This window comes from Pinus tabuliformis, chromosome 7 (assembly GCF_031772625.1).
Source record: "Pinus tabuliformis cultivar Carrire ecotype Pingquan chromosome 7, CPIR1, whole genome shotgun sequence".
Taxonomy (NCBI): domain Eukaryota; kingdom Viridiplantae; phylum Streptophyta; class Pinopsida; order Pinales; family Pinaceae; genus Pinus; species Pinus tabuliformis.
The window spans coordinates 821,551,763-821,563,985 of NC_142293.1; positions in this window are offsets into that span (position 1 = coordinate 821,551,763).

The window sequence follows — 12,223 nt, forward strand, 5'->3', positions numbered from 1 at the left end:
TCTGCCAGAGTGCCTTATGTTTTCCTCAATTCTACTTCAGATAATCTAAGATCTTATAATTCTTCAGACTTTTTTTCTGTAGGATCCTGAGTATATGTGGCATTTGAAGTGGAAGCGACATAAACATGAATCTTATGAGATAATTCTAAATGTTGAATATTCTCTTGCAATTTGGAAATTTGACTGTTTCTGCGTATAAACTCTTTTAGCAGTTGCTCCTTTTCTTTTTCTACTTGTAAAAGTTATATTGTTTGTACATGTTCAATTCCCGACATTTTCGGCTTTTTCCTCAAGGATTGCATTTATGTTTCTGTGTTTTGTAGAAGAACCTTGATAGCCTCTCTGTCTGTTGGATCCACTCCCAACTTCATTATTAAATTCTTATATTCTTCTAATTGCATATGCTTTTCCCTTGAATTTTATCTTTCTTGTTTTAATTGATTGTTCATTTTTTGAAGTAACTTTTCTACTTTACTTATAGTCAAAGCAGTTTTATTAATATCATTATAAATCATTTCTCCAGCTTGCCTATGTAAATTAATATTATTTGGTAGAGGCACTTCATTCATATTAATATACACATTCATAAATTTAAACTTTGGGCCTGCTAAAATAGATTGTGTAGTGTTGAAAATAGCAACAAGAAATGTTAAAATAGCATCAAGAAAATCCTAATTTAATTTGTACTTGAATTAAATTAGGAATTAAATAGAAATTCTATAGCAACTTGTAGTAGTTAACCAAGTTAAGTTGACTTAGTTGGCTCAGTAAATTCGAGTTGGAAGTCGTAGGTATCGTAGACAAAGGCAAAAGAGGTCAAGGCATAGACTAAGCACAGATAGTATATCCGACTCAGATCCAATTGATCATAATTGAGATTGATACCCGAAGGATAGGAGACAACTCCAGTGGTATTAATCAATCTATTCTTGCTGCCTGAAACACATAAACAGATGGAGTAGTTGCCTTAAACTAGAGTCATGTAGAGTGACCCCTAAATTTTAGGGGCCTAGGTTGAGTTATTTTGAGTTGTAATTAGTTAATACCAGTTAACTAAAGATTCACTCATAAATAACTCATGCATGTCAGTTATATTGAAGAATGTAGGGAAATTAGGTTAATAAGATTCTTCTCACGATGATAATTATTTGTGAGGTACTTTTTATTTTTTCTTATCAACACAATCTTCACTTGATATTATTAGAGTGTGTTTTCTTACTTCATCAAATAGTTACCAAAAGAGACAAGAACACAAGATGTTGGCTTTATACCAAGGCCAAAACCTCTCACTCTTTGAGAGGAAAAACCTGCACAAATTCTTCTTATAGAGATTCCAATTGATGGATACCAAGACCAACACCCTTGACCAAATATCCACTCCAAGATCAAGACACACATCTCTTGACAATCCTCTTTGAGATCTTCATCATTGTCTGGATACTGAGATATGCCTTGACACTGAGATCCTTTATTCTTGACACCGATATCTTCATTGTTAACTCCGAGATCTTTAATGTTGTCTTGACACTGAGCTCTTCATCACAAAGATAATATAAATTGTAGTTACAACTAATTGTTATGTTATCTTACTGCACTGAGACAGAGGTATACTTCATTGTTCCATTACCGAGACTGTAATAAAGGTGGCATCATATAATTTTCATAGCTATTGTTCTTACAAAACCTCAGAGAGGCTTCTGAGTTTCTTATTGCAATGATACTGAAGCTAGAGATATTGATGATTGTGCTAAAGGTCTGAGCCTATCACTGTTCTCCATCCGAAAAGATATCTGAGTTGATGACAATGATCATCCTCTGAAAATCATAGAGGAGTTCGAGCTCTCTTACTGTGCCATAGATCCGATTTTCCTTTGTCATCCCAAACTGTTCTTATATGTTACTGCCCATCTAACATATAGAAAGATAACCAAACTTTCTTCTCTGTCATGGTTACTTTCCTCGACATCTAGATTCCTTGACTGTTGTACCTTAGTTCGAGCTTCTTATCTGATCTTTCTGTGCTGTAGCTTGACATCCGAATTCTTCCACAGTAATGGATCACCGAAACAAAGAATCCATACCTTTTTTGATCACCGAAATCTCAGAGTGATGCGAAGATACTTCTCTGTCTTTCTGCGATGAGCATAGCCTCTTATATATAGTTGTTCATCCATATATAAGCCGACTTGTATTCACAAAGAGATGTGTCTTTATTTGAGAGCCGACTTGAGTTGTTTAATACATCTTGCAGGCCGACTTCAAGAGGAGTTTCGTTCTTGTCTTTTGGAGGGATATTTAGACTTAGATAGAATCATATGCATTTTACATATGCTCAAGAAGAGCTCTTCATACATGACATTGACTCTTTGACTCAATAATAAATCCTAAGGCTCTCAATGGGAGCCACTAACAAATAAAACCTCTTGCTCATGAAACCCATGTAGCAAGGCATACAAAAATAATTTTATTTCTTTTATTTCATCATTTACAAAGATCATGTCATTATGAAGACTGAACCTAGTTACGTTTTACAACACTCCCTCTTAACTAGGGAGGTATTCACAATGGTACTTGGTCATTCTCAATCTGAAGAATTTCTCATAAGAATAATCATATTGGTAACTCATCTGTATAGCATCATAGTAACCAATATTGTTTCCACAATAAGGCCTTGACTGACAACTCTATCTCTCATCAGATCAGAGCACAATGTTGGCAAAACCAATGACTATATACACCTTCATCATTGTCTCTCTAGGCACATACCCATCTGGTTGTTCACTGAGTATGACCTTCTAATACTATTCTTAACTTGGGTTCCCAAACCTAAAAGAATATCATTCCTCTTGCTACTCTTATCTTAGATGCCCTACACATCCTTAAAGAGCATCAAATGATAGATTATTACCTAATCCTCCATTATTTCTTCCCAAGTGAAGATAAGAATGTTGTGTCTATCTCTCCCTCTCAACTAGGGAAGATATGCCTATTCTTGTAAAGGAATGTACCCAAGCTCCCTATGATCATGGACTTGGCCAAGCTCCCTCTTAATTAGGGACTTGTCAGAGCTCCCTCTTAATTAGGGACTTGTCAAAGCTCCCTCTTAACTAGGGACTCTCCTTTCCATCATCAACTTCTTCTTCGCAGGTCCTTCATCTGCTTGATCAATTTCTTTCCTTGATGTCATGAAATTTAGTCGAGCTTTTTCCTTGTAGGGAATTAGCCATCGATCACTTTCATCCTTGGTTCATCATGTCATTCCTTTCTTCATGGAAAGTGGCCTTCTTGGTACATATCTGGAACCTTCTTCATATAGCTACTTCTTTTTCATCATGCTTCTTTCATGAATTTCCATCCACCACATGAATGCTAGTTGTACTTGTACTTACAACTCTTGTTCCAGTAGCCCTGCATGAACTCATCGAGATTTTATTCAAGAAATAAAAACATAACATTAAATAAAATAGTACCTTACGAGATGTCTCTTAATCATGAAATCTTCTTGTAGGTATCAACATCCTGCATACATGTTATCTCCCAAATATATCAATTGTCAAGGGTCTCCCTTTTTTCCATCAGAGTTTTTCATACGTTTCGGGGAGATTTCCTAGTCAAATATTCTTGTTCTTTTGGATGTTGATCGCCTTTATCATGGTTGCATATCTCACGACCTCTTCCTCTTACACATTCCATTCCCAAGATCTTCCAATTAGAGTTCCTTAATTGTAGTCAACCACCTCATACTTCATATGAGGAAATATTATGTTGATTTCATCTAGTGCGAGTTATGCCTTTCTGCATCCTTTTAAGAGGAGAAGATCATGTTCCCTTGATCATGATTCTCAAGATATAAGTAGTGATCCATGTTACCCGCAACCATACGACATGAATTTATAATATTGAATTCAAGCATACATACGTCATTTTACCTTTAGGTCATCTAGGCTTCTTCCAACATCTTGCTTGACTGAAAAGATCTTCAACCCCTTGATCTAATTCATTTCTCATGTCATAATACCATCATCCATGAACTCCACACGTTGGAGTTTTTGATGAAACACTTGCTTCCACTCTAGATCTGTGAATCCTCTGATGAGGATTCCATTAGATAAACTTGAGGATCTCACATATTATTATTCAACATATGTTTCCTTTTTGACTGATGTATGATGAGCCTTGTCCTGGATGACTTCATCCTTTCCTTCAATGTTTAATGAGGTTCCCAAGAGACATATCCTTCATGTTTGACTATAATGGATTTTGTTTCTTCTGTCCTTCATGATTCCCATGGTGATGTCATAAGATCTTGTTTCTAGTGCATGATGCGATGATGCATCTTATGATAAGACCCTTTTGTGAGGGATACCATCTCAATCATAGTAGAGATCTGTTACTCCCTCTTTCCTTGGCCCTTATCTTTTCGGTGACATGAGCTTTCTTTCCATAATATTTCCATAGTATTGAATCTTAGCTATACTATTCTGTATTGTTTGAGGACCAAAATTCCATTTCCTTTCTGTAAATGTTTGAGTTCTTTAACCTTCAACACTTTTTCCCTCAACTTGTCTTTTTCTATCTAGCATAGAGACCACAAGTTGTCGAATGAGGTAAATTTCTTGTTCATGGACATTTGTTACCTTGCTTATCAGTTAGTGCATTTAAGAACAATGATGATTATCTTCTTATCATCTCTCCCAGATCTCCCAATTGAGATCTTATGAAGATATCCCTTCATTCTTTGATACCTTCAATTTTGTGTAGATCGGGTCTAAGTGATATGACCTTCTTTACTGCATTTTCAGAGAATATATCTTCTAGCATTTCATATATCTCTTTGATGTCTCCTCTCCTACTACATAGGGATGAAAAGGCCGTTGATTGATTTCATAAGAATCCTATGAGTCCCTTGATCTTTTCCATGCATTCAAACAATGCTTGAAATTCAAAGACTTTTCCATAGATATCAATGACTTCTTTTTCGGGGACTATATCTATCCTCCTTTTTTATGCAAGGAATTTCGATGACTATTATAGATCTCCTTGTAGGAACGAAGTCATTTTACCAAATAAATTAAAGAATGAAAGATACTTACTTCACAAGTGAATATGACCTCTTCTACTTGATTACTTTGATGATGGTTGAATAAGATGTATTAGAGATTTCTCGTGGATGATCTTCTTTCAGATGAAAAAGCCTTTCTCCAATAGAAAAGGTTGATCCTTTTGATGAGGATGATTTGTTTCTTCCTCAGATTATCTTCTTCTAGGGCAAGGAGATGACCCTTTCTAGTTTTTATAACCTTGAAGATGACAATGTCTTCTCATCTTCAATATGATTTGCCTTCTTTTGTAGTGTAGATCAGAACTGCTTCTAGGGTTTCAACTTTCTGCAAGATGATGTGATTTTAGTTTTTGAGGTTCTTAGAGCTACCTTGCTTTGTAGACAACTTGATGATGGTCTTGGTGGCCTTTTGATGATGAATATGGAGACAAAATCTCTTGTTGTTGTAGACTACTTCTTCGATCTAGGGTTTGATCAAAATTAGGGTTTGATTCTTCAATGTAGATCTTGATCATTTTACTTGATATCCTTCAACTTGCTTTGATTCCCTTCTTGAAACTTGATCCTTGAATGTCTCTTTGATTCCCTTCCTTTGACTTCAACACCTTAGCTCTGATACCATGTTGAAGAATCTAGGGAAATTCGATTAATAAGATTCTTCTCACGATGATAACTATTTGTGAGGTACTTTTTATTTTTTTCTTATTAGCACAATTTTCACTTGATATTATTAGAGTGTGCTTTCTTACTTCATAAAATAGTTACCAAAAGAGACAAGAACACAGGATGTTGGATTTCTACCAGGGCCAAAACCTATCACTTTTTGAGAGGAAAAACCGGCACAAATTATTCTTATAGAGATTCCAATTGACGAATACCAAGACCAAGACCCTTGAAATAATAACCACTCCAAGATCAAGGCACACATTCTCTTGATAGTCCTCTTTAAGATCTTCATCATTGTCTGGATACTGAGATCTTCCTTGACACTGAGATCCTTTATTCTTGACACCGATATCTTCATTGTTAACTCCGAGATCTTTATTGTTGTCTTGACAATGAGCTCTTCATCATAGAGATAATATAAATTGTAGTTACAACTAATTGTTATGTTATCTTATTTCACCAAGATAGAGGTATACTTCATTTTTCCACTATCGAGATTGTAATATAGGTGGCATCACAAATTTTTCATAGCTATTGTTCTTATGAAATCTCAGAGAGGCTTCCGAGTTGCTTACTACAATGATACTGAAGCTAGAGATCTTGATGACTATGCTAAAGGTTCGAGCCTATCATTGTTCTCCATCCAAAAAGATATATGAGTTGTTGACAATGATCATCCTTCGAAAACCATAGAGGAGTTCGAGCTCTCTTACTGTACCACAGATCCAATTTTCTTTTGTCATCCCAAACCGTTCTTATATGTTACTACCCATCCGACATATAGAAGGTAACTAAACTTTCTTCTTTGTCATTGTTATTTTCCTTGACATCCGAATTCCTTGACTTATGTACCTTAGTCCAATATTCTTACATGATCTTTCTGTGTTGTAGCTTGACATCCGAATTCTTCCATAGTAATGGATCATGGAAACAAAGAATCCGTACCTTTTTTGATCACTGAAATCTTAGAGTGATGTGAAGTTACTTCTTTGTCTTTTTGAGATGAGCATAGCCTCTTAGATATATTTGTTTGTCCATATATAAGCCGACTTGTATTAACAAAAGGATGTGTCTTTATTTGAGAGTTGACTTGAGTTGTTTAATTAATATTGCAAGCCAACTTCAAGAGGAGTTTCATGCTTGTCTTTTGGAGGGCTATTTAGACTTAGACATAGACTCATATACATTTTACATATGCTCAAGAAGAGCTCTTCATACATGAAATTGACTCTTTGACTCAATAATAAATCCTAAGGCTCTCAATGGGAGCCACTAACAAATAAAACCTCTTGCTCATGAAACCCATGTAGCAAGGCATACAAAAATAATTTTATTTCTTTTATTTCATCATTTACAAAGATCATGTCATTATGAAGACTGAACCTATTTATGTTTTACAACAATTTTAGAGGAAGAACCAGTTGAGATTATAGTTTAGGGACAATGTACTATCAGTTGTATAATTTTCTGAGTTATACAGATGGTGCATGCAATCAGTAGAAGGCCTATGATGGACTGCGTAGTTGTGGTGAGGGATTTTCCCAGTTAAATATGGGATAATTCTCTCAGGAATTGCATAAGGAAGTAGGGGCTTAGAAGGCTAGGAATTTGGCTAAGTATTGGGCAAAGGCCATTAGTCGGGCAGAGGATAGATAATACTTGTGCAGGTTGAGCTCAAAGTTGAGAAAAGCATATTGTATTCATCAAATACTTGCCTAGGAAGTAGAGAGATAGATTGTACTTGTGCAATAATTTTTCGGGTTGAACAAGAATTGTATTTTCTTCTCATATCTTCTGGTTAATGCAATATAGATAGTCAAGGTTTTGAGCAATTGCTTTCCCCAGAGAAATATTGTGTTATGTGAGATTGATATTCTTCCTTTTCTGCTTATTGTTTTCATCGATAAATTTTGGTTTCCGCTGAAGAGTAGAGTAGATTCTTGTCTTATGTTTTAGCACATCACATAAACTGTTGAATCTACAAGTAAAAATATACATGTAGTAAGATGAATAAATGATAATCTCAATTGATTCCTTTCAAGATCCATGGCTGAAAGTAACCTGGTCTGATAATCCTAGGTTGAATGCATCCATGTTTGTCTCGTCATATCCTTCTCCATCTTGTTGCTCTTTTCTCTTATTTGATTGTACTCCTCTTGTAAGGCTTCTATTTCTTGTGGAGCTTTCCCAACAGACTGTTCTACTATTTCAATTGCACTTGAGAGAGGAAGTGACCATTTAGGATTTTGCAAATGCATTTCAAAGCTAGGTTGTTGTGAAGGTAATTGTCTCAACTAAATCTATGGGATTTCTTCTTCAGGTTCTTCTTGTACTTTAGCCCTCTTTTCATACTGTTGATCTTCCATCTCAATATTTGATTGTTTTGGAATTGATCTCTTCAAGCCTTTCTCCTTCAAAGAAGGGGTCTCAATAGAAATACTTTGTTGTTCTTTAGTTTCATCTGAGAATGGATCCTGCAAAAACTGATCACTAATCCAATCATCTTGATTGGCCAATTTTTCTAGCTCAGGTCTATTTTCATGCATGTAAGGTCTTGAACCAACCTTGAGTCTTATCTGAGATGACATGGTGAGGATCATAGTGCCATGTCTCTCCCTTTGGAAAATTCATATTTTGCAACATGTCCTCCACTTGCTTTAGAGATTGTCTTGTATTCACAATAAATGGCCCCACTACTCTTTCAAGCTTGAAAATATGCTCTTTACGCCTAGAGACAAAATGTGTCTGGTCCACCATTAAAATTTGCCTTATAAACTCCAAAGAGAAGATCCTCATTGGCAGAAAAACTGGGAGTTGTTATGGTTGAGTATTCTGCACCATACAATCTAATTTCTATGTAATATTTGAAAAGAAACTAGTCTCCTACCCTTGTATCAACACTGAGTTGCAAACATTCTTTCATTTCTAGCCAAATTCTAGGAGGAGGTTGATCATTTAGGAGAGTGAAGGAAATAAACATAAAAGAAGTGAGGAACTAAGAGAACCCTTCATTTTCCCCCTTCTTTCTTATTACATTGGTCCAATCAACAACTGATTGGGGTTGATTTTGTACATTTGACATATTCAAGTTGATATGAGCAAACTTAGATGCATGCAGATATAGAAACAAGTGAAATAAATACGAAGGATATCTTAAACATCTAGTGTTTTGAAAGTGTTGTAATTGAAAATTGATTGAATGGGATAGGTAAGTAGGGAAATCCAAGGTAATTTCTGGCTTTAATATCAGACTGAGAAGACCAACGACTTTTTCATTGACCATCTTACTATTATCTCTCTAAGAACATATAAAATAACTAACATGGTTTGTTGAGCAACCTCAGAAAATGTATGAAGAGGGTAATAAGCAGTTGGTTGGGGAATCAGGGTTTCTAAGGATAGAATAACTTTAAATATATTTTCACTATCATCCTGAGACAAAGACTTATACACTTGGACCAACCCTTCATCAGTGAATTGTTAGATTTTTTCATCAACAAGGAATTGGAAAGCATCTCGAACAAGGGTTGGGGTAACTTGAAAGACCTTATTTCCCATTCTAGAAATAACGACATCCTGTTGAGGGACGTAGGCAGCTCCCAACCAACTAATAAACTCTAGAAAATCATAAATAATGGGGACAATTATGTGATATAACCTTGACTGGATGAAACGAAAGAGGTATTTTGATTGATTAAAACGACCTAGAGCTTCTTGATGAATGGTTAGAAGATCAAGTGGACACTTACAATCATAAATGTCCACTTATTGGTCTATAAGAGGTATTTTACCAGGGGCTTGTGATTCATAGGACTGGGGTTCTTTAATTTTCATCATTTTTTAATGCACCGAGGACTGAAAATTTGAAAATATAGGAAGAATTAAACATACCCGATATGCATTAAGAATTAGAACAAGACTGTAGCACAAAGAATAATGCAACAATTCAAACCAGAGCTTCAATTAACCCTCGCCTGCTTGAAAATATTTTCTATGTCTTTATCAAATTGAAATCTCTTTTTGCGCTTAAAATTATAGTGTCATTTCTCCAAGCTTGCTTGAATGGAATTTTTGCAAAACTGTAAACCACTATGCAGGGACTAACTTTGGTAGTTTCAAACATGAGAGGGGAGCTCCCTATGTTCAACGTCAATCATCGATTTGATGATCAATGATGTCAACAAACCACCAACGTGGGAGTTCTACTTGTTTTAAACTCCGATATGTATGAACCCCCACCTATTGTCCAATGGTGGGCCTCAAACATGTGGGGAAATGAGGGCTAGAACTTGTGCACTCCTTAAGCTTTAGAATAATTTTGGCATAGAGCCCACTTTTATATAGTTTTAAAAACTTTTAAGCTACACTTGTGAAGCTATAAGTCAAAACATATTTGATGGCCAATGAACTTTAGGACCTTTAAATACATTGCATAAAATCATGCTTCTTTTTCTTTTTTTTTTATCATAAAAAAAAACTCTTCACCACAAAACAAACAAAAGGATATTTGTGCTACAACACCTAGCATGCCTAGTGTGCTCCATAACAAATTGTGCTCGATGGAACCTAGATCCTATGTCATAACCCCCAAATATGGATTTCTTAACTCTATTTCTTAGTAATAAATTTATGTCTAGGCACTCAAATCATCTAGCCAAGTCATGTTTTCTACTATGCCAAGTACACTATGTAGATGAGGAGGTTGCATGTAGCAGCCCCTTTACCTTTAGCCAAGGCTATCCAACTTATTTAGTGTGTTAGACTTGTCTCTATCTTCATCCAAGCTCATCTGTAGTCCATCTAACCAATAGAGAAGATGTCTAATAATCGAAACGTTGCCTTACTATGGGTAGGGGAAATCATCCATCCAAGATGCAACAAGGCAAGATGACTACCTTAAGTGCACCTTACTAAAGGGCCATGGAATTTCGATAGAACTATATATCAAATAGAGCCATTAAGTGAAGGTGTTATCAATTTACTCTAGGGGTTTGTTTTTATATTAGGAATTCCAATTTGATATAAATTCATATGATAATTTATATACCACAAAATTTATTTTTATTCTCAATGACCACATTAATGCATGTTTAATTGGATTTCTTAGCAAGGCTTGACCTATATTAAATGGATTGAGTGTGTGGAACTACTAAATGCTTTTCTAGATCCCTATTTGGTAATTAGTTGATTCTATTTCAATTTCAAATGTAATTTTTTTTGATTATGTTGTTTTTATTATCCTGTTGATAGGCCAAAATGTACCGCCAACGAGTAAGGGGTCTCCCCGGTGTGAAGTCCCAATTAGACCTCACACCATTTGGGATAGGAGCCCCATATGGTATGTGGGCCCGACTGCCACCATGAATGTTTTCTGCTCTTGGTTATGAAATGAGAAGATGCCAGAGTGGGGCAAGAATAAAGTGCTCAGGCGGCAAAACAAAATCAGCCCAAGATTGAAAAATTACAGAAAGAGGTGCATACAAGTCACAACAACGATAAGAAGAGATAAATGATGAGTGGGATTAGTAAGCTAAAACGCCATCAGACATAATAACAGGGACATGTAGGAGGTCAATTGCAAAGTAGTTCACAATAGGTTACTGACATGGCAAGGGACAAATAAACATAGATTCAGAAGTGAAACATAAATGCAACCACTGTGTATCAGTACATAATATCTCGCGTATATGTAAGCACACATACAACTATGGTGAGGTACCAAGCAACTAATACAACCACCATGAGTAAGCATGGGAATCAATGCAAAAGGTAAAAGAAAACATCTTATTAATATTTCCGCAACTTCAAATACATATCATGCAATTGGTCAATACCCAATAGTGGAACACGAGCTGTTCATACCATCGCCCAATGCCACAACCCTAAATGCACTGCAAATCCACTCTATTAGCTACCCAGAGCTGAGTGACCCTAACTCTAAAGCATCCATCAACTATCTATCTCTGCCTCAACTCAAGTGCTAAATTCTTTTTTAATGAGGCTTGAGGGAACATTTATAGAGATGAGGCGACTGTTCACCTACCATGACCCTTGGCCTTCCCTCATGACCTTTTGGCTACCCTCATGACTCTTGAGATTACCCACTTCTTTCTCAAGCCAAAATTGATTGTTACATTCCTGCTTCAGTTCCAACATAGTGGCTGCTACCATGGAAGGCGATATTTACATCATGATAAGAGAGAGAGGAGAGGGATGTAGAGGGTTATTGAAAACCCTAGAATGCTTGATGCCTATATCTCACAATGATGCAGATAATTGGTCTTGAAACTAAGTTGTTTCCTCGCCACTATGCTTCTCTTTTGTTCATCAATCCTCTGGTGATGTGCCCTGGGTTTATCGAGAGGTTCTTGAAGTTTGCAAGGGACCATCTGGCTTGCTAAAGGGGAACTCTTGCCATGAAAGCTTCATGAAAAATTGTAATCCTGCTGCATAGCTCAACATCTTGCTTCCCTGCTCCTAGCTTCTGTGGTCGAG